At 44.9% G+C, this 26,951-nt stretch overlaps 1 long non-coding RNA gene across 1 annotated transcript; it reads right to left on the reverse strand.

Moving 5' to 3' along the window:
* LOC308559039 lies at positions 1 to 26,951 on the reverse strand. The gene is made up of 4 exons (XR_013999085.1): positions 26,911 to 26,951; positions 25,219 to 25,428; positions 23,077 to 23,227; positions 1 to 1,194 (listed from the first exon to the last, which is right to left on the reverse strand). It is a non-coding gene; the product is annotated as an uncharacterized lncRNA (long non-coding RNA).

Here is a 26,951-nt window from a genome sequence, read left to right on the forward strand (position 1 = left end):
GGAGTCATTGTGATATTTATTAGAGTCAGTTCACACACAAAGTGAGTGCCCAGGAAATTGTAATTATGAATTATGATTAATATTGTGTTGAACAGAGCAGATTCTCAATGAATAAATGCAGTCACCACTTCCTCTAATAAATATTTACTACTTGGCAGGAACACAGGAACTGGTGAGCTTTTCCGGAGGGAGGAAGAAACTGTGGCCAAGAACCCTGGAGACTGTCGGTCCCTTGGCATCGTGGGAATTGCTGAGGTGACGATGTGGCAGCTGCCGGTCCCTGCTCAGAGGCCAGGGAGATTCTGGCTCCCCCACCCCCACAGCACAGAATCCTGGCTGGCTCTGTGGGAATGCGAAGGTGCAGCAGACAGGGACTCCACACCCTGTTCTTTGTTCTCCAGGGTGTGTGGGGGGATGTGCGCGCGTGTGCGCACGGGTGTACATGTGTGCACTGGCAGAGGGCCTGGGACACGGGGCCAGAGAAGAGAAGCATCTTTCTGATGGAATATACTGAGGCTGGAATGAAAGATAGCAACAAGAGCCTGACTTCCAGTTCTGGGCCCTCCTGTACCAGAGACCTGCGACCAAAACAGAACTCTATCTGGGAGGAGCTGGGGTGACCTCAGTGACCGAAGTCTCCTCTTCTATCCACTGGAGCCGATAAAATCTGCCTCATTAAAGAACTGATTCAAATGCCAGCTGTTAATATCCGTGTCCCATTGTTGCTAATCCCTGAAGATACATTTCCAAAGCACATCAAAATGCACAGAGCACGGCCACAGCTTTGCTTTCCTGTGATTTTCATCTTTACAACAAGAAGTGAAAAATTACTATTAGAAACAAGAGATGATGTCCAGTGCTCATCTGCCACAGGACTGAACTTGGCATTGCTCATCCTTGCTATATGTCATTCACACCCAAGATCACGTGCTTCTGTTTCAGGGGGTTTCCTTTTCTCAAGAACAAACTCTGACTGGCATGTGGCCTCCTTAGACTTTAAACAAGGCAATACTTCCACCGCAGAAACTCATCCCCAACTTCTTAAAGTTTACAGGGAAATTGTTTCAAGGAGATACACAGAAGTATATGCAGATTTTTAGGAAAGAAGATCATGGTAGAACTTCATCTGGAATCCACACGTTTAAGTCAGACATTGTTGCATCAGGCAAGTGTGTGGGGATCAACACTAAGACACTGCAAAACACAAGAAGTTTTACTGTTAAATTTATATCTTCCAGCAGAGCCCAAAAGGGCAAGAATAAGATGGGCATAGATAACCAGACCTCAGCACACATGAGGGACTGCTGTGAGGGGTACAGAGTGGGGTAAGGTCAAAGGATAAAGAGCTCACATCCTTTGGGGGCAATCAGAAGAGCACCCAATGTCCTTTTTCTAATGTGGGAGAGATCGGGGCCGGATAAAGAGAAGGGAAAGCAGACTATAGGAAGCAGGTGATCCAAGTCAGAAAAGCAAGCTCTAACTAGTATGGATTTTTTTTTTTTTCCAATTTATCTCTATTGTTGAAAGTATTACAGGTATTCCATTTTTCCCCCCATTGACCCCTCCACCTCGATTCCACCCCCTCCCCAGGCCTTCACCCCATTAGTCTGTGTCCGTGGGTTATGCATATATACATATAACTTCTTTAGTTAATCTTTTCCCACCTCCCCCCCCTTCCCTCTTCCCTCTGAGATATGATCGTCTGTTGCATGCGTCAGTGCCTCTGAATCTATTTAGTTCGTCAGTTTCTTTTGTTCATTAGCTTCTTAAAGAAGACCCTTCAACATTTCACGTAGTACTGGTCTGATGGTGATGAACTCCTTTAGCTTTTTCTTATCTGTGAAGCTCTTTATCTGACCTTCAATTCTAAATGATAGCTTTGCTGGGTAGAGCAATCTTGGTTGTAGTTCCATGTTTTTCATCACTTTGAATATTTCTTGCCACTCCCTTCTGGCCTGCAAGGTTTCTGCTGAGAAATCAGCTGACAGTCGTATGGGGGCTCCCTTGTAGGTAACTAACTGCTTTTCTCTTGATGCTTTTAAGATTCTCTCTTTGTCTTTAACCTTTGGCATTTTAATTGTGATGTGTCTTGCTGTGGGCCTCTCTGGGTTCCTCTTGTTTGGGACCCTCTGTGCTTCCTGGACTTGGGGAAGTTTTCTGTCATTATTTTTTCCAATAGGTTTTCAATTTCTTGCTGTCTTTCTTCTCCTTCTGGTATCCCAATAATATGAATGTTGGGCCTCTTGAAGTTGTCCCAGAAGCTCCTTATGCTATCTTCATATTTCTGGATTCTTTTCTCTTTTTGTTCTTCTGGTTGGGTGTTTTTTCTTTCTCATATTCCAAATTGCTGATTTGATTCTCAGCGTCCTCTACTCTACTGTTGATTCCCTGTAAATTATTCTTCATTTCAGTTCATGTAGCCTTCATTTCAAATTGGTACTTTATTATGTCATTGATGATCTATAGTTTCCTTAATAGTCTTACTTAGATCCTTGAGAATCCTTATAATCATTATTCTGAACTCTGTATCTAGTAGCTCGTTTGGCTCCATTTCATTTCGTTTCTTTTCTGGAGATTTCTTCTCTTCTTTCATTTGTGGCACGTTTCTTTGTCTCCACATTTTGCCTGCTTCCTGGTGTTTGTTTCTATGTATTAGGTAGAGCTGCTATGCCTCCTGGAATTTGTAGAGTGGCTTTGTGTAGTAGGTGTCCTGTAGGGTCCAGTGGCTCAGTCTCCTCAGTCACCTGAGCTGGGCCTTCTAGGTGCTCCTCTGTGTGGGCTGTGTGCACTGTCCTGTTATAGTTGAGCCTTGGTTGCTATTGGCATTACTGGGAGGAATTGACCCCCCAGGCCAATTAGCTGTGAGGACCAGCTGCAACTACAGCCGAAGAGCTGCTGTGTTGGAGACACCCCTATGGAGCAGGATTTACTTCAGTGAAGGTTTGGTGTTCACCAAGTGCACCTCTTGAGTGTGTCACTCGTGGATGTGGTAGGGTTGTAATCCAGTGTGGTCGAGTCTGACCACCAGGTGCACTGTCTCTGGGTCTTTGGGGCCTCCCAGGAGGTGCAAAGTCAGCCTCTGCCTGTGCCCTGCCCAGGGCCACCCAGCATGAGCTACACAGCAATCAGTATATGGCTGCTACTTGTACTAGGCTTGGAAGTGTCCAGGAGAGGCCACGCTATGAACCAATGCAGGCTGCCCCTAGTGCCAGGCCTGGGGCCACTTATCGAGAGGGCACGCTGAGGGCAGCTGCTGCTTGTTTGAGAGACTTTAGGAAAGTACGAAGCCTGAGGCTAGACAGGCCACTTGCATAGAGAAGCCACTGGAAATAGCTTGGATGAGTTTGCAATTAGGGAGGGGCGGGGTCTCCAGAAATCACCAGGATGGGGCAAAAGGTGTGAGTCAGGTTGATGGAGATTCAGAGAAGGTGCCTGCCTGCCAGATCTGAGGCGGGGGGAAGGGCTCATCAAAGGAGCAGTGGCCTCTGTCAACTCTTCTGTCTGTGAGAAAGCTGTCCCTCCAGCTCTTTCCCTGTTTCCAGGCAAGTTAGTTCCTCCTCAAATGTCCCGGGTTCCTTTCGAGCTGCTTCCCAGGTCTGGAGCTCACAGGGAGTGAGTGTGAGTAAGAGCATGCACCAGCCCTTTAAGAGAAGCTGCCTGGGACTCCCACAGCCTCCACTCAGACCCAAAAAACAATCCCCACTGGTTTCTACAGCCCGAAGTTGTGGGACTTCTTTTCCCAGCACTGGAACCCTGGGCTGGGGGGACCTGATGTGGAACTGGGACCCCTTGCTCCTCCAGAAAACCTCCACCAACTGAGATAACTCTCCCAGTTTTAAACCGTGGCACCTGGGTGCGGGACCACTGCCGAGTCTCTAAGATTCTGCCCCAATTCTGCCCTGTGTCTCCACCCCTCCTATTGGTCTCGATGCTTCTTCAGTTCCCTTGTTGTAGCACTTCTGGTCAGCTAGATTTCAGGTTCTGAATGATGGCTGTTCTATATTTTAGTTGTAATTCTGATGTGGTTGTGGGAGGTGGCAGGTCTGCAGTTACCTATGCTGCCATCTTGTTGTCTCCTAACTAGTATGGATCTTAACTCTATTTGATTGCTGCGTTGTTTCCATACTGGTTTATTTATTATATTTCCATTTATTTATTGCATTTCCATTTACCCAGGTAAGTCTAACTCTGCAATACAGAGCATGCAATTTTCTTGTCTATCTTAACAGAATTTCGTAAAAATGCTGAATTACAAGTTCAGAAGCATAGACAATTATTAGCAAAAGCTGCCCAATGATTTCACTAATAAAACATATGGTAAATGTAGAGACTATTGGAGAGCATTTCATTTGCAGGAAAAAGTTCCTAAAACTTCTTCCATAGCCTGGATGGCAGTCAGGAAGTGGACAGTACTTTCGGCAGGTCCCCACACCTATTGTATTTGTAACATCTATTATATTCATAACACCACAGTGCTATTTTAGGTGAACATGGCAACTCCTTTTAGAAAACCATTTCAATACATTTTCAGCAAATCAAAACCACAATGAGATATCGCCTCACACCTGTTAGAATGGCCTCTATCAAAAAACAAAACAGAATCGCCCAGCCAGCATGGCTCAGTGGTTGAGTATCAACCTATGATCCAGGAGATTGTGGTTCAATTCCCGGTCAGGGCATATGTCTGGGTTTCAGGCTTGATCCCCAGTGGGGGGTATACAGGCGGCAGCCAATCAATGACTCTCTCATCATTGATGTTTCTATCTCTCTCTCTCCCTCTCCCTTCCTCTCTCTGAAATAAATAAAGATATATTTAAAAACAAAACAAAACACAGAACACAAAACAGAAATAACAAATGTTGGTGAGGATGTGTCGAAATTGGAACCCTGTGCACTATTGGTGGTAATGTAAAATGGAGCAGCACTATGGAAAACAATATAGTGGTTCCTCAAAAAATTAAAAACATAATTTAGCAATCCCACTTCAGGGTACACATCTAAAAGAATTGAAAAATAGGATCTCAAGAGGTACTTGCACGCTGTGTTTAATGCAGCATTATTCACAATAGCCAAGAAGCGGAAGGAGATAAATGCCCATCAATAGATAGAGGAAATGTGGTCTATACGTACAATGGAATATTATTCAGCCTTACAAAAAAAGAAAGGGAGCCTGTCATATGCTATAACATGGATGAACTTTGAGGACATCAAGTGAACCCTAAGTGAAATAAAGTAGTCACAAAAAGTCAAGTACATATAAGTGATTCTTCTTATCTAGGGTACCTAAAGTAGTCAAACTCTTAGAAACAGAAAGTGGAAGGGTGGTTGCCAGGCTGGAAGGAGGGAGGAAAGGGGAGCTGCTTTGCAAGATGGAAAGTTCTAGAGACCTGTTGCCCAGTAGCGAACGTATAGTTAACACTACTGTACTGTATTCTTAACATTGTTACGGTGGTAAAGTTTACATTATTTTTTAACCACAATTTTAAAAACCTCAAAAAATAAATAATAATAAATAATTTTTTATTAAATAAAAAATAATTTATGAAGTCATTCCCTAATATTAATGGTTATATTTCTTGTTCTTGTCTATTTTTTATTTTGTCATTAAGTGTAAATATGGGTGTATTTAATTCTGACCCATGTTTGAGGAATGTTAATTGTCCACAGACCTATAAAGGAACCCTGTAACTTATGTTACATAATTTCAGATCACACTTAAGATGCTTGGTCGGACTTAGAGAGAACCAGGAAGTAGTATGACTTGAAAGTAGCAAACCTTTCAGTAATACTCATCTCATTGTTACCTGCAGTAATAACTTGGTACAGTTCTTGCTACTATCAGCTATTACTCATTCGTTCAAAAATAATTCGATGATTGCCAGCTCAATACTAGGCATTGTCCAAAACACAAAGTTGGGAGGGAAGAGAGGGTCATAACAAATAATTGTATTCCCCCAAAATTAAAGACATAATTTAGCATAATTCAAGTCATTTATAAGGAATAGAGAAAAATAACAACAAAGGTGTTGTAACCACAAAGTGCTATTTGAGCCTATAAGTTATATCTTAACTTTAACTAGCCAGCATTCTTACCCCCTCCTCCAGGAACAGAGCCAATACTTGCCCTGCAGGTCTGTGCAGCTCCCACTGTTGGTCCCTGTGGTTTGATGAGCTCACTAGATCCCCAGCTCTAAGTTCAGGCATGTGATCCAGACATGGCCAGTGAGAAGGTAAATCTCTTCCACCGTGACTGGTTTCAACAGTAATTAGTTCCTCCAGTGGGACTTGATTCTGGATTATATTATTTTCCTTTTTAACTCTTGGGAAGCTTAGAGATGGACTTCCAACTACTCGGATGTCAGCTTGGCCCAGCTGAATATTAAGTAAAAGTGGAAGAAACTACAACCAAGTGACAAAAGAGAGGTTGGGGTCCAGATGACATTGAGCTCGAGTCCAGCTTGACCCAGCCCCGACTCTCTCAGTTAAGTGAACTAAGAAATTCCCTTTTCTTTCCTATGTCTGTTTGAGTTGGGTTTCCTGTCACTCACAACTAAGACTCCAAAGCAGCACAATGGCTTTGAAATTTAGTTAACTGCAGATTACTGTGATTATCTTAGCCTGGTTGTAGATTAGCATTATTGTACAACCACTGGATCCTAAACCATTTAAATCCTAAACCATGATGTGTAAGTAACATATCCAATAGGTTCTATGAAAGACCATTTAGAATGCATATCCATGCTTTTACTGAAAGAGGAGAGCTTAGACAAATAAATTATTAATTATAAAAGAATCCCGTTTCACCAATATGCCTTCCATTGCCAGGGTATTTGAAGGATAACAAAAGCTAATCCTTTAAAAAATATTCTAGACCTGGAATTTGCCACAGCAACAATAAAGATAAACCTAAATTTGCCTGGCAGCTTGAACCGTTTTATGTACTTCACACATATTATTTAAATGTGTGTAGAGTCCAAAGCCTAAGATCGTCTGTGATGTACTTTGGATTTCATCATGATTATTATTTTTTTCTTAGCAAACAAGCTTCCTAATTTACAACTGGGATCAGGTTTCAATTCGTTTGAATTTGCAGAGCAGACAATGAGCAGAAAAAGAAATTTTTTTTTAAAGGATACAAATCATTGAGTATTGATTGGGTATTATCTAGAATTTCCAAGACTTTTCTAGAATATTGTCCAGAATTTTCTCAGAGTGCTGGCATTTACAGCAGGTCTTCCATCTCACGCACTTGTGGGAACAGACTTTAATCCCTAAGCCTTCCACATGTGGAAGTTGTGCAAAGACAGCTGGGAGAACCAACCCTGACAAAGGTGCTGGAAGGACTGCAGAGGCATATTCACATGAATCACATCAGATCCCGGACAACAGTGGGAGGGCTGGGCCTGGGTCATGTTCCTCTCAATGGGAAACTGAGGTCTGGAGTCCCTGTCAGTGCTGTTGGGCCCCAGGGTCCCCTGCCCCCCGCACAGGTGACTGGTCCTGGACTTTGTGGAAATGAAAGAGCAGGAACTAGATTCTCTTCCAACCAGTTTCCTTCCTGATGACATGCAACAAACAAGTTTTGATTCAGGGGCTACAGTTTTCAGTAATCTTCCTGCACGTTCCATTAAGAACCAAGTCCATCTTTGAATCTGGAAGAAGAAGTCCCTGTGTCACAGTGGATCCATCAGTCCCTCACTTGGCTGAGAGTAACGGGACACCAGACAGACTGGCTCAGCGTGCAAGGGTCACTTTTGGTTTCTTTGCCCCACAAGGAGCCTGTGGACGGATGGTTCAAGTGGGTGAAGGTGGTCGGGGGCCATCAGGATCCTGAGCTTCTTCTGGCCTTCTGTTTGGCGATATGTGGCTTTTGTCCCCATGCTGGTTGCCAGGTGATTGCAAGATAAATACTCACCCTCTAGAATCCTGTCAGGGATGGGCCAAGGACAAAAGGTGAATCTGGCCCTTTTTAAAGAGTTTTCCCAGAAAATTCTGTTCCCTCTCATTGACCTGAATTTCTTCCAATTCCCTACCCTCCTCCCAAAATACATACCAGCTGCTGGGATGTGTAAATTGGTAGAAAATGAATATTTTAAATCCTCCCAGGTTGACCAATCCATACTGAGCTCCTCTCATAACTGTAACGAATCACTGAGCAACTCAAGCTACGCTATGTTTGTGGTCACTTGAAATGAACTTAAGATATGTTGTTCCTGGGTTTTCTTAAAAAAGAAAAGAACAAGTGTCTACACATCAGCTCTGGGCGCTCCTAGCTCCTGCCTCGCCTTTGCTCTGTGCCCTGCACGGGATGCTAACGGCCCTCGCTTCCTTCAGGTCTGATTAAATGTCACAGCCCTCACAGCCCTCCTTGTTCAGCCTATTTAAAACACCATGTATCTTTGGCTCTGGCCCCTTCCTCTGCCTTAATTTCTTCATGACACTTAATGCCAGGGGACATTAGAGCCTATGGCTGTTTGTTTACATGATTGGGGCCTATTCTGTTTGCTAGAATGTCAACTCCAAGAGGGCAGGCACCTTGCCTGCTGTGCTCTCCGGCATTTCCCAGGGCCCAGAACAGACCCTGGCATGCAGAGGGCACTCGATACATACTAGGTGAATGAGTGACTGATTGAATGAATGACTATTTGGCTTCTAATACAACTCTCTACCTAGGATTGGCGAAGGGGTCATTGGTAGGGTCCAAGGAAACAGTGACCTAGTGAGCAAGGCACCTGCTCAGGGCACCTGCATAGGCCCCTCCACCCTCAGGAAGGGGCCTCTTTGTTAACCACATTACAAGAAACTCTACTTTCTACAAATTATGAATGCAGATACTGTATAGTAGCTTTACTTGGTAATATTCTCAAAACTTCATTGGACCTTACAGATTAAAAACATATCCGATTAAAAACTGTTTCTAAGGAAACATTTTAACTCACCTGAGCAATTTTACCCAGTTGGGATCAGAATAGAAGCAGCTGGTAAAAAATTATGCTTGTAGCTAAAGAACAGTTGTGTTGTATGGGTTAACATTTTTATTTCCTATCCCAATTTCCACGTTGCTTACATAGATGAGTGACATACCAAACCTAACCGAAAGACTGAATCTGTATCTTACGATTCCAACTTCCCCATTCACTCCAAATTCTTAAATATCTAAACAGGAAATTAGTTATTTAGTATTTTCAAGGAAGCCAGAAATCAAGGAGTATCACTGAAAGTCAGGTGATTTAGGGAATACTAATTCACCTCCCTCAGGGAGCTCAGCGCCGAAAGGCCAACTAAGTGAGACAATAATTAAACTCTGGGGAGAAGAGCTGGCCTCTGGAAGAGGGGGAAGGAGTACAAAGAAATGACAAGAAAAGAGCAAGTGATTTTCTCATGGAAGCTGACAAAATAAGGAAACATGTTCGCTTACTGTTCTTGAAAGGTCAAGACGGATGAACATCAAATTACTTGCTTTGCTAACAGGCAGACAGTCTAGTCTGATTCAGTATATTTCCTTCTCTAATTGTGATGCTTATTGACATGGGATGTGTTGGGGTCACTGTGTAAGTCTTGGTTGTCATCTGCTGTGTGAAGTTGATGGCACTGCACATTCCTCGAGGAGCCCTACCTGGCTGCGCTGTCATATCTGTGTACACTCATGTGTCCAACGGTAGATCGCCAGCTCCCCCAGGGCGGGGCCTCTGGACTCATAGTCCTCCTCACACCAGCACCAGCCAGTAAACACTTGGTAGATAAACTATGGCGCAGACACACCTTTGCCCTGCAGTCCTTCAAACTCATTCAGTTAATGTAAATGAAATTCGAAAGGCCTAGAAAATCCTTAGTCTAGCAAAGAAATCCAGTAACTTGTCATAGTCAACAGGTATCTGACTATTTTAAAAAGGGAGAATTAGATTTTCTTAAAAATTCTCCAAATGCGTATAAGAGATTTTGTAGTGGATAGACTATTAAGTAAATACTCAGGGAACAGATTCAAAGTGTGAGAGGAAGAAACCACCTTTCATAGGTAAGAAGAGTTTCTGAACAATAAACAACTTTGCAAAGTTTGTTTCCACAATAATACTCAAATACTGACTTGGCCCATGTTCACTAATACTTACTATTAGTAATATTAGTACTACTAATATTAGTACTATTAGTTTCAAATATGATAGCTTGCCTCCCCAACTGCAGATTCTAATGGTCAGTACCGAACCACTCACTCTCATTCACTGGTTCATTCAACCAACAGGTATTGAGCCCCAACCACGCACCAAGTCCTGAGGATATTTTAATGAACGCTACCCATGTGCCTTCAGAGAGCTTAGAGCCATCAAAGAACTGCACAAAGAAGTGAAAATGTCAACTTGCATAAGAGGACAGACACACACAATGTTAGTGTTATAATTTAGGGGGATTTACCCTAACTTGGGTGTTTGAGGAAAGCTCCCTAGCGGAAATGGTGAATAGGCAAGATCTGAAGGGAGGCAGACTGACCAGGCTGCGAGGAGGGAAGCGAGGTTCAGGCAGAAGGAACAGCAAGCCAAGGTCCTTGTCAGGGAGCGAGGTCAGCATGGCCGAAGCAGCGGACCACGCGCCAGGGTGTGTGACACTGAGGGAGTTGGACTTCTCTCTGGAAAATGGGAAGTCACTCGAATGCTCGGGCCAGGCAGGGGTGGGGTAGACGGAGCTGCTGCAGGACCTCATTTGCCTTTCCGAAGGCTCTGTGGAGGAAGGATGGGTGGCTAGGCTGATGGGGAGTTAGGCAACAGGGGCAGAAGACTGGAGGGAGGCCCAACATTCCCCGTTCTGCAGAGAATAACTCCTTCGTAGCAAAAGTCAGTGTTTGGCCACCAAATTAAAATAAAAGCTGAAAATGTATTTCTAGAAAAGCAAGGAAATGGAACACCGGCCGCACTGCACCCAAATTACTTTTTAAGAAATTGTTGCCCCTGAACCCTAAAACCTTCCAAGGACAGGAATGTGTATTACTCATCGCAGCGCCTTCTGCACAGCACAGCAACAGGCACACGGTCATCAAGTAAGTGAACAAGGCTCGGGTGTGCCCGCTAGGGCTGCCCTGACCGAGAACCACAGTCGGGGCCGCTTAAACAGCAGACCTTGTTTCCTGCCATCCTGGAGGAGGGGAGTCCCACACCCTGGTGTGGCTCCTTCCAGGGCAGGGGCAGGGGCAGGGGCAGACGAGCGTGCCAGGCTCCCCCTTGGCTGGGAGATGAATCTACGCCATCTTCCTTCTGTGTCTCTGCAGCCACATTTCCCCCTTTGATGGAAACAGTCCCGTTGGATTTGTGCCCACCCTAAGGACCTCGTTTTAACCTTGATCACCTCTATAAGGACCTTATCTCCAAATAAGGCCATATTCTGTGGAGCCGGGGTAAGGACTCTGACATATGAATTTTCGGGGACACAATTCAACCCACAACACACGGGCTGTGCATTCTGGATTCCACTTAACAAGGCAGCTTTTGTTGTTCCTGTGAACAGTGCCAGCTCCAGCTGGCGCCAAGCCCCAGAGAGCAGGGTGCAGAGTGGGTAGAGCAGAGAAAATAATTCCCTTTCCTGGTCTCTTCAAAGCCCAGCTCATCTCCCTGAGAAAGCCTAACAAAAGGAGACAGATTTTCCAGAATGATAAGGTTTGAATTATGTCCTTCCCGCCCGCCCCCCCAAATTCATGTATGGACGCCCTAATTCCCTGAATGTGAACATATTTGGAGACAGGACCTTTAAAGAGGTAATTAAATTACATTAGGTCATTATGGTGGGTGCTAATTCAATACGACTGGTGTCCTTAGAAGAACAGATTATATATATGGTCTTGAAGGGAGACACCAAGAGAAGGTGGCCATCTGCAAGCCAAGGAGAGAGGCCTCGGAAGAAACCAAGCCTGCTGACACCTTGGTCTCAGACTTCTATTCTCCACAATGGTGAGAAAATAAAAGTGTTATTTAAGCCCCAGCCTTTGGTATTTTATTATGGTATTCCTAGCAAACTAACACACAAACCAAACTGGTCAACACTCCTGTTCTTAAAACCCAGGTTCATCTGATAGTTCTACACCACAGTTCATTTCTTATTAATAAAAAGTAATGTTTACTTAGCACTTACCTTATGACAGGCATTGTGCTAAGAGCATTATCAGTGTTATTTTATTTACTCTGTACAATTTAATCTAGACTTAAGGACTGTTATGATCTTAATTTTTATGGAAAAGAAACCTGAGCCTAAGAGATGGGAAGTAACTTGCCTGAGGTCATCCAGTGGGAAGGGGACAGAGGCAGAGTCTCCAAGGCTGTGCCCTTAGCCTCTGAGCTTCTGTGTGGGCTTGAGGACCATTCTGGGAGGAAGAGCTTCAATGCATCCTGGGGTCTACAAGTAATTATGAATAAAGTGCTATAAATATCCATGTGCAGGATTTTGTGGGTATTTATGTGATGAAGAGACTAACTTACCCATATAACTATTTCCCTTCAACAACATGAAAACAAATAATCTGATTAAAAAATGAGCCAAACCTTAGCTGACACTTCACCAAAGAAGATGCAGAGGTGGCGAGTAAAATATAAAAAGATGCTCCAGTCATGTCATTGGGGAAATGCAAATTAAAATGAATATCTATGAGAATGGCCAAAATCCAAAATGCTGACAACATCAATTGCTGGTAAGGATGTGGAACGGAAACTCTTATTCACTGCTGGTGGGAATGCAAAATGGAACCACCACTTTGGAAGACAGTTTGATGATTTCTTACAAAACTAAACATTCTCACCACACAATCCAGCAATGTGATCCTTGGTATTTACCTTATGTCCACACAAAATCCTGCACATGGATATTTACAGCAGCTTTATTCATAACTGCCAAAACTTGAAAGCAACCAGATGTCTTCAGTTGGTGAGTGAATAAGCTGTGGTACACCTAGACAATGGAATATCATTCACTGCTAAAAAGAAATGAGCTACCAAGCCATGAAAAGACACAGAGGAAATGTAAATGCACGTTATTACGTGAAAGAAGGCGATCTGAAAAGGCTATATACTGTCTGATTCCAACTGTACGACATTCTGGAAAGGGCAAAGCTATGGATCCAGTGAAAGGATCGGCGTTTTCAGGGGTTGGGAGGGGAGAGATGAAAAGGTGGGCAGTGCAACTACTCTGTATGATCTGTAATGTGGACACGTTATACATTTGTCCAAACCCACAGGATGTGCGACCCCCACAGTGAACCCCAATGTAAACCATGGACTCTGGGTGGTGATGATGTGTCAGTGCAGACTCGTCAGTTGTAACAAATGTACGGCTTGGAGGGGGATGTTGGTAGTGGGGGAGGGTATGCATGTGTGAGAACAGAGGCACATGGAAATCCCTGTACTTTCACTTCAATTTTTCTGTGAACCTAAAAATACTCTAAAAATAATGTCTCTTTTTATTTAAAAAAAAATACTTTCTCTCTGTCTTGGGTCAGCTTGTGCTCCATATCCTTCTTAATTCTTGAAGAAATCATGAGCCCTCCATGATCATTATTAAAATTATACTCACATTTCAGAACCCAAATTAAATATTGTTGCCTTTGCTATTACCACAAGTCATTAGACTCCTATCAAAACCCATCTTAAGCACAGAAGATTGGAAGAAAATGCCAAATTATCACAAGAAATCGGGGGGGGGGGGAGATATGTCGTTCAAGATTGAAGTTGAAGGTATTTGTATTGTGCCCGGGGTGTCCCTGATTATTTGCACAGAGAACTTTCACAAGCCTTTACACGGACGTCCACAGAGCAGGGCAGGCAGAGCTCTCCCTGCTATCCTGGCCTTCAGGTAGCATTAGGGGGCTAAGACCTTGGGATGCTGACAAGAAAAACACATTTTCAATGTCTGTTTCAGAGGAGTAATAAATGGGATGGAATGACATATTTAATCTTGTGGAATATTGAACTTTTTCTTGAATGTAAAACTGCCTACATTGCTAGAGATGTCATATTCCTGTTTTTACATCTAATTGCCAAATTACTGAAATTTGCATTTTCCTATAATCAGTGCCCCTGTTGATAGCTGAAACATACTGAGAAACAACTAATCCAGTTCTGAAACAAGGTACCTCGTGCACTGCCATATGCCCTAACCAGCGGTGCCCCCTCCCACGGATACCCTTGCCACCACTCAGAGATGTTCGACACTATGGGCAAAGAAGGCAAGAGGAATTCCCCCATACCTGGAAGGGTTAAGCACTGAGTCAACCTACAGCAAATGGCACACCCAGTGTGAGGTCCACGAGGGTGAAGTCATTGATCTGTGAGTCATATCACTGAAGACACTCTGTTCTATACATTGTTGGTTAGCAACTGGCTTCCAAACACTGAGACACAACATTTGAAAGTGAGAGGAACTGCTCATTTTGATGCAACATTAGGCAATGGCAGGAAGGGGGCATTGAAAGGACTGGGGCTTGCACCGGTGGAGTTAGAATTTGACAAGAAGTGCTGTGTCGCATGACTCCACTTCCACACTAAGCATGAAAGCCAGAGGAGGGCCACCCGGTGTTCCTGGCTAAGGGCCAAAGGGCAACACTCTTGAGAAACTTTCAGTATAGGTTTTCAAAAAAGAAAAGGAGCCAGCCCAGTGGTCCTCTTGTTTTATTAGTCCATGGTTTTTTACAGGCTCTGACCACAGGGTTAAATCCTTAGCAATGGACAGGACTTCCTAATGATTCGTGCGTTAAACCAGAACCGTGAACGCAGTTGTTCCAACCACAGACCCTATTAAAAGAACCCTGCGCTTGTGAGTCAGGAGGAATGAGCCGCCAGGGTGAGGCTGGGTTTTCCTGACTGGGAGAAAGGTGTGAGGCGGTGCTGTTTTGTTGCTAGGCAATAGGCTGCTTGTGACAACAATCCCCTTCTTTCGAGGACTAGAGTGCTCTTTTTGTTTCATGGAAGCAGTGCATTTTCTTGCTACAAGAAGCACACGTGGAGTTTACACTAGTGATACAACAGTAAACAGTGTTTATGAAAGGAACGCTATTCTATTTTTGAATTCCTGTGTTTGCTTTCCGTCACCGGCTGAGACATCATTTGCCTAAGGAGACAGCTCTTTCCTTTTCTCAGCTGATCACTGTTCGGCTGGTCAGGATGTGGTTTGTGTAACTGTGAATCTCTCCAAACCTCTAAACTCCCCACGTGACTAGTGAATGTGTCTCTGAGCATCTCAACAGAGAGCAAAATATCTACACTCTTAAGGTTTGATTTTATATTTTCAAACTAGTTAGCTAATCCTATGTGAACATGTCATGGTAGCTTCTGTATTTATTTTCTTTTGCTGATTCTATCCCAGTGTAGTGTATGCGTGTTGTGTGCTGGTTATAGTCTCCTCAAGACAGGGCCCTGATCTCTTGCATCTTTACAACCTCAATAGCATCTAACACAGAACTTGGCATGTAGTAGATGCTTAATAAATGCTGTTGAGTAGATGAATGAATGGATGCACAAAAATTAACACATGTAATTGCATCTTTCAATTACATGAATTTTAAGTAGATTCTGAAAATAGTGAAGTAATTGGTATTATAGCTACTGTAAAAAGAGATGGACATCCAAATACGCTGAGAGACCTGTCCCTCCTGCATAATCATGTTTTACATAGAAATAGCAATAGAAAACTCTTGAGTGTAGTTTCAGAATGCTGATATTCTTTTAATTTTAAGAGACCATAAAGTTAATTCTAAAAATGAAAAGGTACAGAGGCTTGAGAACCAGCCCGTGGGTTGAATGTTTCTTCCTGAGTTAGTCTCTTAGCACAATCTAAACTGCACCTCTGACAACAGGAAGTGACGTGTGCCAGGCTTTCTTTTCTGTTTGACAGTGTAGATGAGTCTTTGGATGACTTTGTCTCTTGGGTTTCAGGAGTAAGATGCTTCCCCCAACCCATCCCTGACACCCTTTCAGACACTGACCTTTTTTTTTTTTTTTAACCCTTACCCAAGGATATTTTTTCCATTGCTTTTTCAGAGAGAGTGGAAAGGAGGGAGGGGGGGGGGAGAGAAATATCGATGAGAGAGAGAGAGGGAGGGAAATATTGATGTGAAAAAGACACTCTGTTGGCTGCACCCCAATCCGGGCTGGTGATAGAGCCTACAACTGAGGTATGTGCCCTTGGCGGGAATCAAACCCGGGATCCTTCAGTCCAAGGCCTGATGCTCTAACCACTGAGCCAAACCAGCCAGGGCAGGACACTGATTCTTGTTCCCAGAGAATAATGGTTGTTACTGAGTGCTTACTACATGCTAGCTACTACTTTGAGCTCTTTACATGAACTAATCCCTTTAATCATCGCCAACAATCCTCTGAGATGGATGTTATTATTGTCCACTTTCTAGAGGAAGAAACTGAGGCACAGAGGGGTTAAGTGACTTGCCTCAGGATCCTGCATCTCCTCTGTGGCAGAACTGAGTTGAACTTAGGCTAGTTCAAGACTCCACTCTCCCAATCCTATGACACCCCCTCCACAACAGAGAAGGGGAGGGGAAGTCCTCACACACCCAGTGCCACCTCGTATCTGCACTCTCCTTTGGCCCTATCCTGGGCTGGGCTGGGGATGATGGTTCACTTGCATTGAGGCTCTTGCCAATGTGAGTAAATGCAGGCGCCAGCTCAGCCCCAGTGCACCCTTGTCCTTGAGCTGGGCTTGGCTGCCCGGAGCGCGGCCTCCTGGGCTTGACTTGAGGGTCACCCCTCCAGACCTGCACCCTGAAAACCTGGCCTTCGTGGGGGGCCAGGCAAGGCATTCTGACGCCAACTACACTGCCCAGAGGAGGTGCATTCCCCTCAAGGGCAAGCCCGGGGCTGCACCCAAGGAGATACATTGACTCTCACAGGAGAGAACATTCTGGCACTGGGGCCCTGCCAAAGGTTGCCAGGACAGACTGCCCTCTCCTCCGAGGGGATGGGGTGGGGACAGTCACACACCACACACACACACACTCTCTCCCCCTCTTCCCCCCCCCATGTGCTTTATGTAACAGGCTCGCCTTCCCACAACTCTCCTTTATCAGCAAACACTTCTGAAGGTACAGCCCACACCTGCATTCCAAGACCACACAAATCGCCTCCTCCCTGATGCAAGGTCCTCGCTTCCAGTGAGTCACAGCTACTGCTTCACAGCAGGCCCTGGTGGGCCCCACCCTGCCCACAGGAAGTGACAAAGAGTAAATACACAGCTTTTCTCTTAGGGCCAGCGCACATGCTCAAAAGGTGATTAACACAAGCAAGAGCTGTTTAAGAGTAGTGACAGTTCTGGAGAAGTACCCTGAGTCAGGGGAGGTGGCAGCAGCCCGACAGAGGTCACAGGGTCCCCCTGGTCTTTCAGGAACAGGCTCTGACATCTAGGAGCTGGAGCAGGTGGCTCCTCTTCGATTCCAGCTCACCTGAGAGGTGGGGTCAGAGGGGCAGCCTGAGGGGAGAATTCCAGAACGGGGCTGGATCTTTTGCATTACAAAAATCAACGTGCCATTTCTTTCAAGAACCTCCCCTGGGGACCCTAAGGTTCTCCAGGACCCAAACAAAGGTCAATGGAGGTGGTGCCTCTGAGGCCACTGAGTCCTTGGGATAATCCTGAAGGTCAGGCTGCCATTCAACAGGGCTTACCAGGTGACCACTCCAGGGCAAGAACCCCAAATTATCAGATCCATTCCCAGTATGCACTTCAGACCATCTCCAGTGATTTGTGGCAAACCAATGTTCCATTTATAATCTCATTAAGAAAAAAGGCCATGAAACAAACAGCTCAAGAACCATAGAGATTGAATAAGCAATGAAGACACAGATCACAGAGGGGCAAGGTGCACTGGAGTTGCCTGGGGTCTTGTGAAAGTGTGGATTTGGGGCAGGGTCTGAGACTCTGCTTTTCTCCCAGCCAGTGCCAAGGCTGCCGGTGCATGGATCACACTTGGGGTACCTAGGATTGGGGGTACCACAGTGTACCCTGGTAGAATTGGGGGAGGCTTTCTGGGGTGGGGGGTTGAGATGGGTCCTGACAGTGAGACTGGATGGGGGAAGAGTAAAGACAACCCAGATCCACCTCGCAAGGCAGTGGGTGACCTGATGAATTGCCAGGGTGCATGGCCACTGCCCCGTCCTCAAGGACCAGGATTCATCGATCAGGTACCCTTGGGGGAGTTGAAAGAATGGAGAGATTAGGAACTTGGAAACTGCACTCTGCTATTTAGTTGCTGGGAGAGTAGGCAGGTCTGAAAAAGGGGGATAATAATGCCAGTCCCATAGGATGGGGTGAGGATTACATGAGATGGACTAAAAATGTCCTTGCTCCTGGGCATAAACAGGACAAGTATTCAGGGTACTCGGGACTAATTCATGGGTAGAAAAGTTACTCAGACACTGAAATGTCACGGTACGGCAGACTCTCTATTTTAGCCACAGTATACCAGGGCAAGCTCTAACCCGAGGAGCAACCGGATTCAGAATGGGGATGACAGGTGTCAGGCTTTCTGATACTGGGTATCTCGAGGACCTGCTATGCCACATACCCTGACCGCCTCCATGGCAGCCAGGAGCTGCGCCGAGTGGAGTCACTAGGGCACCCTCAGCAGAGGGTGTGCAGTTCGCTTCCCCAAATATTTCCCCAGGAGAGATAAACCAAGAGATAAACGAAGGTGTCAGGCAACGCCAAGCTCGGGTGAGGCCAGACCTCTGGGAGAGCAACCGTGAATGTTGATGAAATGGGCAGAATCTAAACAGCATGATTTATTTTCCAGAGTCTTTGGCAGTTTTAATCCTATTTTCCTTCCCCTCCCCTACTCTTAACAGGGCAGGGCGAACAGTCTTCAGGCCAGCTGGCTGTGCTCTCTGTTTTCCTCACGTGGATTTGTGTGTGAATCTATAAAGTTTTTACACGGCCATTCTTAGTGCATTGATGCTACTCCAGGTTCCTATTTGCTCTTTTAGGTTGTGGCCAACACACAAAGACGTTGCCTAGTTTTAGAGGTGAAGAGACACAAGGCCACCAGTGCTCACTGAGCGGTATGTCCCCTCTCCTCCCTGGCACACCTGGAGAGCCCCACACCTATGGCCTGCTCCCCTTGCCCCACCTTCCTGAGAGCCCCACCCTCTCCCTCCCCAACCCGCACCCAGGGAGGCTCCCACAGTGACCTCTGGCTGACCAAAGTTTACTAGCCGGGACTTCCTCATCCCAAATCTCAGTCCCAGATGACAATTAAGTCATCTCACTCTCGTTTACCGTTTACCGGAGGGAGGAGGCCTCCCAGCGGCCCGCACCCTTTCCTTGGGCCATATATGCATTTTAGCAGCTGCATTCATTGGCTCATTTAGCAAATAACCTGGCCCAGGATAAGCCGTCAGTAAAGAGAACCCTTGTTGATATTATTATTAACAACTGAAGCTTACTGACACAACTGAGTGCCAACCACATGCCAGGTACAGTGCAAGGGTGCTGGATCTACAGAGATGAGCAAGATGCAGCCCCTGCCTCTGGCTGTTTCCAGGCCACTGGGGACGACTGACAGGAACATGCTATTAAACTGAAGGTGATGGAGACAGAACAGGACAGCGTGCTCTGTGCCCCAGAAGCACATGAGGATCGGCTGACTACCTCTGAGAGATCTCACAGAGAAGGTAGCATCTGGGCTCTGCTACGGTCTGAATGTGTTCCCCCAAGATTCATATGTTGAAATAAAACCCCCAAAGATGATGGTCCCTCACCCCATCCACCACGTGAGGACACAGTGAGAAGGCGCCCGCTCTGAGCCGGGGAGAGCTCTCACCAGAGGCAGCTGCGCTGGCGCCTCGACCTTGGATTCCAGCCTCCAGAACTGTGAGAGAAATGTGCTGTTTCCAGCCACCAGCCTGTGGTATTTTATTAGAGCAGCCTGAGCGGACTAAGATGGGCTGTTTCTCCAGGGCTGAGGGGAAGCCTGCCAGAGGGAGAAGGGAAAGGACATGCTGGGCAGCAGAGAAGGATGTGAGGCGAGGAGGGGACACAGCGAAAGGAGGAAAGCAGATTGAAGGAGGGACAGGGCTGGCAGAGGCGAGGCCTGCGAGGCGCCAGGGAGGTGGCCTGTGCAGAGCCTGTGAGCCATCTGAGAGCAGGAGCCTTGTCCCGGGTGAAAGGAGCCAAGTGGGAGAGGGATCTGAGGACCACGTGGCCCCACTAATGGGACCCTGAGTCTGAACAGGAGGTGGGAGGGGTGGAGGCAGGTGAAGAGGAAGCTTAAGGGCTCCCTGGGGGGGAAGGTCTGTGGTGTCTAGAGTGCCACACGCCCAGGCACCTGGTAGATTTTGTTACACGGGAGGTGCCCCCTGCATCGTGTGGATGAGGAAAATGCAGCAGTAGGTGGTTACCAGGCTTAACACTCCTGTAACATTCTGCAAAGCGGCTATACAAATTGTGCTGGAAGGCCACAGTTGTTCTCTGTGGCCTCATTGTGATGTCTGTACGTGAAACATGACCACAAAGAAACGGGTTTGCCTGGTTAACAAACCATTGGAACCCTGGATTTCCCCTGAACGTGTTGTCCTTCAAAAGTGGGCACAGTCATTCTGTTGACACCAAGAGGGTGCCTATAGGGGGATCCCAAATGAAGGCTTAGGTTTATCTTAAGACAAACAGATTCACACGGATTTACATGACACCCCCAGAGGAAGTTACTGGACTTCTTGATTCTCAAGGACAAGGTAGATGTATCTGCTTTCTGTAGAGTCAGACGTGGATTCACCGAGAAGAAACTGGGGCTTGAGTTTCAGGGTCCCCCACCAAGGACTTATGCCAATTTTTAAATTCATAATTTTATATTCTTTTTCTTGGGGGGCACAAATACAACCTGAATCTACCCAGGGTGTATTTCCAATTTGAAAATGACATTAATCTTGAGCAGTGAGCAAGGAGAGCCTTGGCAATATTTAAGCGTTTTCTTATTCGACATGGTCTCTAACTGTAAGGAGGCTTCAATGGAGAGAATGAGTCTGTCTTGACTGTGCTGCAGATTCTCACTGCAACAGACACTTGATTTCAAAAGTGAAATTTTGCTCCCAGGCCAAACTTTTTGCAATCCATTTTTCCAGTGGGGCAGTGACTGGCTCAGTGAGGGTGACTGGACACATTGCATCACACTCAGGGGGTGCCTGCTACATGTTCAGTGAACACTCAGTAGCAATCGTGGTAAAAACTTATTAGTCTCAGCATGCTTGAAGTCCTTGGGTTTTTGTATTTTTTAAAGTAATTTTAAAAATACAAAAATGTTGCAAGAATAATTGAAAGAACATTTCAACTCTCAAATAATTTGAGAGTAAGTCACAGGCATGATTCCGTTTCCCCTAAAACTTTAGTGATATGGTCTTCAAATGAGGACAGCCTTCTACATAACTGCAATTTAAGCATCAAAACCAGGAAACCAACATTGGCACATTACATGCCACCATCCCCACTCAAGATTCACAAGTCGTCTCCTCAATCTCTTTGTATAAAACCACTCTCCTGACTCTGCCAGGCCACTTGCCCTGGTTGGCACACCTTTGTGTGGGCCATACTATTATGGAAGGCAGGCCTTGCTTTGTTTTTAGAATGGGAATATGATGAATTATATAATGATCAGCAACATTAGCAACGTGGATCAGCTTAAGAACTGACTTCAGAAATTCTCATTCAGGTCTTTCACTTTTCACTGACAAGCTTGATCTACAGCAATAAAGTAGGACTTACTAAAATCCCCAACCTCAATAATCAATATTCCCCAGTGCAAGGTCACTAAAATTATCAGCTCTTGCTAGTTTATATATGCCCTTAAAGATAAGTTTGTTACATTTTACCCAGTATTTTTAGGTGTTTTGTAGTGAGACTGTTTTCAATTTAGATTGTTCACCTTATTACCAGAAAGTTCAGTCCTGAACACCTAGTTTGAAATACTTTGAGTAATTACTCTGAAAGGTAGACTTCTACTGGCAGGTGAGTTGTTATGTGGCCGGGTCTAGGATGAATGCCACTGGGTCCCCCTGGGAAACTTCCAGTCCTTGGAGAATGCCTGGGAAAGCTCTGGACAACAGCTGGACATCAGGCCGCTAAGGTCTGCCCATCTAGACAACCCATTCCTAGTTGTATGAGCCAGTTCCTCTCTAACAAGCTTTTCATGCACCTGATGAGGCTGCCCTATCTGTCACCTATGTATGTATGTATGTTGTATGTATGTATGTACGTACCTCCCTCCCTTTAGCCAAGAGTCCCAGCACAATCACCACAATATTTCAGCCACTGATCTCTGTCATCTGAAGTGAGATTTGGAGAGGGGATTGGGACCAAAAACTAAGTGAATGTCACTAATAATTGCTGACTTTAGCCAGAGAAAGTTTATCTTGCATTCCCAGCATTTTTAGGATTCCTACTGTAAAATTCTGTCGTGAACCATCCTGCCCAGATCCACCCAATGCAGTATAATTCCCTAGTTTTACCATCAAGGGAATAATTAAGACTCCGCAATGCAAGGCACAGCAAATGGTGGGGAACATGTCTGTATTTCATTCTGATGGATTTGAGTTACACAGTCTTTGGACACAGCCACTCTTGTAGAATCAGTATCCAGAGCCTTGCCTGGCTCAGATATACCTCTGAACTGACTGAAAGGTGTTCGCTCCATGGTGTGCATTTCTTGTGCTTTACTGATTCTGTTGGCAGGAACACTCAGCCTTCATCTTGCCAAGGGTGTTTCTGTTAGAATGTGCCCCTTTAGTGACTATGGAATTCTGTAATGCAGACTCACCAGCTGGGGTCCTGAACGAGCCATTATAAACTCCTAAGCAGTTGCCAGCAGAAACCTCATTGAGTATTTCACAGTAAAGTGAGCAACATCAGTAAGAAATCCTCCAACAAGAGGCCAAATCTAAACATATTACAATACTACATGTATTAAATGTGGTCATTATCCTCCAGGTTGCTGGGACCACTTGCTTACTATCAGAGCACAACTGACGATGTGAGACAAAGCCATTTCCCCCCAAATCCACAAGTTCATGTGCAGTTCTAATCTGGTAAAGCAGAGACGATAAAATACCTTACCATGGCAAGTACTGGGGCAATAACACTGCTCAGAAGAACAGTACAACCGACCCGAGTCCTCCATCTTCCTTCCTTCAGTACAGCACGGAAAGCCAGCCTGCCGACCCCAGGAAGCCTCTGACATTTTCACTTCTTTCAGGCTCCACCCTACCTGCAGGATGGTGGTCAAGCACATTAGTGCGGCTCTGTTGTGTTCTGACTGCCCTCATCTCCCAGCACTCCCACCTCCTGCGCCCTTGTGCTTGGGGTTGCCTGCAGTCTCCATGGCCTTCTCTACCTCTATGCCCTCGCACGCAGTTAAATTACTCCAGAGCAGTAACTAGTTCTCAGCTGCATTAACTGCTTATTCATCTCCCACCCCCTCCAGACTACAAGCCAATGGTAGCAGGTCCCATGACAAGCAAGCATACTTACTTGTATGCTTGGGTCATAGAGAGAGATCAAGAACTATTTATTGGATGAATGAAAGAATGAACGAATGCTTCCAAGGGACCATTTAACATGCAGATTCTCATTGGTTCAGGTTCCAGGGTGGAGGTTGTGTTCACTTGCTTAGCAATAGTAGAGGGCACTTTCATTACCTACTACTGTTGGCTCCCTCAGTTTTGTCAACAGAAGACATATTGGGGAAACAGTAGAGTTAGGGTACAGGCAGGTTTTAAAAGCAGCCCTTTACTGGAGAAAAAAATAACCTGAATCAATCATACCCTCCATCACTCTTCCTGGCAATGAAAGGGGTTAAAAGAATGAATCGAAACCATTAAAATGAACTACACTGGCATCCAGCATCTATTACATTACAGACTCAACTCATGTCACTATTTTTGTAGCTAATAACTTACCAGGTATTTGCAATAATTATTCTTATATATATGTATTAATTTCTCACATCATATTATATATAATTATATAACAATTTCCCATCCCTAAGATTTAAGTTCTATTAAAGATTGCTAAGTCTAGCCGTGGCTGGGTAGCTCAGTTTGGTTAGATCATCGTCCTGATACGCCAAGGTTTTGGGTTTGATCCCCAGTCAGGGCACATACAAGTATCAACCAATGATGCAGCAATCAGAGGAACAATAAACTGATGTTTCCCTCTCTCTTTCTCTAAAATCAATCAATAAAAAATTTTTTTTAAAGACTCCTAAGTCTAAAAGTATAGCTTAATGTGGTCTAAAAAAGTGGGTTTGTCTAATTTCTTTTCTATTGAATTGGCTGCTCATTTGACTGACTCAAATAAGCCAAACAGGTTCCTGGGCGTCAAGCACATGTTGCCTAAGTCACACACTTTCAAATGAGGAAAAAAAAATAGCTCCACTTAAATTCAAACCATTTAGGTAAACTTAATGCTTTGCAACTTTCTGGAAACTCATTTCACTTAAAATATATTTGGATGTGTACTGACTTGCAAAGTTTTCATTTCTGTATAATATTCACTACCACCACACTGTGCCACACACACACAGCACATTTTATACCTTTACACTGCCAAAGAGGACTCAAAAGTCTCCCTTTGATTGACTAGCAGTGATGAAAATAATCTGTTGATTATGCAAGATCAATTAACAAAATGAGTGCCTTTTAAAGGGAACAACATCTTCTAAATTATATTTTAAAAGAAATGCATTTAATTTTTGTCAATGCTACTTCCATTCTTAGTATTTTGTGTTTGTTTTCCTTATGTATGAGTCTGTGTGTCTTGCTAGACTAATAATTTTCATTAAGAATTACGGCCAGAGTTGGAGCTTGGGACCATGAGAAAGAACAGGTTATTATTACCTTAAAAGTACAGTCTATTTCCCTAATGACTGTTTGTGAACAAGGCTATTTTGCTGAAAAGTCTTCAGAAAGCTCTATTAAAGAATAGCCTATGTATTATACCTAATAGATTTTCAATAACTATTTGTTAAGTGAACAACAGACACAACTAAAGCTGAAGCTGATACTTGGAAATGATGTTGCTGAAGTTTCAGTAAGGACATTTAGAGCTATAAATGGTGACAAATGGTCTTAATGTAAATTACTACCTGTGACATTCAATACAGTATGTAGGTCTATAAAAGGAACAACAAAGGTATAGTCATTACAGCTACATGCTTTTCTTAAACAATTAGGGGAAGGGGCAAGAAAGAGAACTAACATTTTTGAGTATTTATATCCACCACAAACTTATCCAGGAACTTCATATATCTCAGCTAATCCTTGCAGCAAAGTAGGCCACATATGAAGAAAATGAGGTTCAGAGAAGTGTAGACTGCAGATTGTACCCAGGCCTGCCTGGCTCCAAAGGCAATCCCCACTGCACTGTTGTATGTGTATTTGGAACCGTCATCAGGCAGTTCTGGTAGCTCTGGCGGGGGAAGGGTAGAAAACTGTTTAAGAGTCATCTTATGACCAGTTTGCTTCCTGGTTCCTAACCAACCAAGGGGATTATGTGAGGCCACTTTGTATACAATCCAGTCTCCTTATCAACAAGCACAGCAGAATCAAAAATCTTTCCAAAAACTTTGTACTGCAGGTTTAATGTGGTCTATTGTTCTGGGGAAGTGAAGGTTGTGAAGACCCCTCGCACCAGTCTTTTCCCTTAGTAGCAATCCTTTTTCTTCTAAAAAGCCAGCAGCAGGACAAACATCTTCATTGACTGATCTCAACTCCTTTTGTGCCAGTCTACGGCTGAATTTCCAATCAGATAAGACAGGAGAAAAGAAACTATACAAAGCTTAGTAGTTAAGGGCACAAATGTCAGAGTCAGACAACCCTGAATTATGAATCCTGGCACTGCCATCATACAAAGTCAAGTTATTCCATCTCTCTGGGCCTTAGTTTCCTTTTCTGTAAAATGGATATAATAATGGTATCTAAAGAGATTTTGTAAGGATTAAATGAAACACCTCTTAAGCATTTACAATGCTTGGCACATTGAAAATACTTAATAAACGGCAGTTTTTCATGATGTTTTTCATATTCAGTAGTTACTAAGTTACAGTCTTCCTACATCCAACTGCAAATGATCTTCAAGGCCGTGAGCTCAATAAATCTAGGAAGCCTTCACGAAGGGCTCTGCAACCAGAGGGGCTATTTGTGATTCTGAGGAGGAAACAGAATTCATTAACAGAACTCCTTTCAAGCTAAATTCCCATCCGATAACAAGTGATGGCTTCGAATGGTCCTTTTTGCTTATGTTTAAGTATGATCAAGATTTTTGACATTTCGAAATCACACTCGGTATTTATTCAGTAACTTTCACCAAAGAAGCTCCAAACCAGTTCCTCACCCAAATAAACACAAGAACCCTGAGACACAGAAGCCATGCCGCCCGGGATGGACAGCCAGAATCCAGGGAGGCCAGGCCTGGCTCTCATCACCCGACGGCAATGAGATGGAAATGAGATCCTTTTGAGATGTCTGAGGGTTTCGTTCATGTGGCTTCAAAGAAGGGTGGGTAACAGGACCGGAGGGAGAGAGGGAGGCCTGGCGGCTCTGGACGACAAATAATAAGGCCACAGAGGTCCCGTTTAGCTAAGGGAGAAGAAAGAATGGCAGAAAGACAGGTCTGCGGAGGGAGCGACCGCTTCCAGACAGGAGACGCAGCTCTGGGCGGGCGCGGGCGAGGTTCGCGTTTCCGCCACGCGGCCTGTGAGAAGTGCAGTAACTCCCTCCCGGCGTCTCGGGTGTTTGCTTCTTCCCTTTTCAACCCACACAGGCTCTTTCGTTAAAATGTAACCCAACCGACACACTGAAGAACGTGCGTGGAGGGCCGCGGCGCCCCTCCAATCGGTCAGGGCCTCGGGCCCCACGCGGCACAGCCTCCACGGGCCGCAGTCCCACTCACCCTGCGGTGCCCCCGGAAGCGTTCCTCCCCCGGATGTCGCC

Source organism: Miniopterus schreibersii, assembly GCF_964146895.1.
Source record: "Miniopterus schreibersii genome assembly, chromosome: 6".
NCBI lineage: Eukaryota > Metazoa > Chordata > Mammalia > Chiroptera > Miniopteridae > Miniopterus > Miniopterus schreibersii.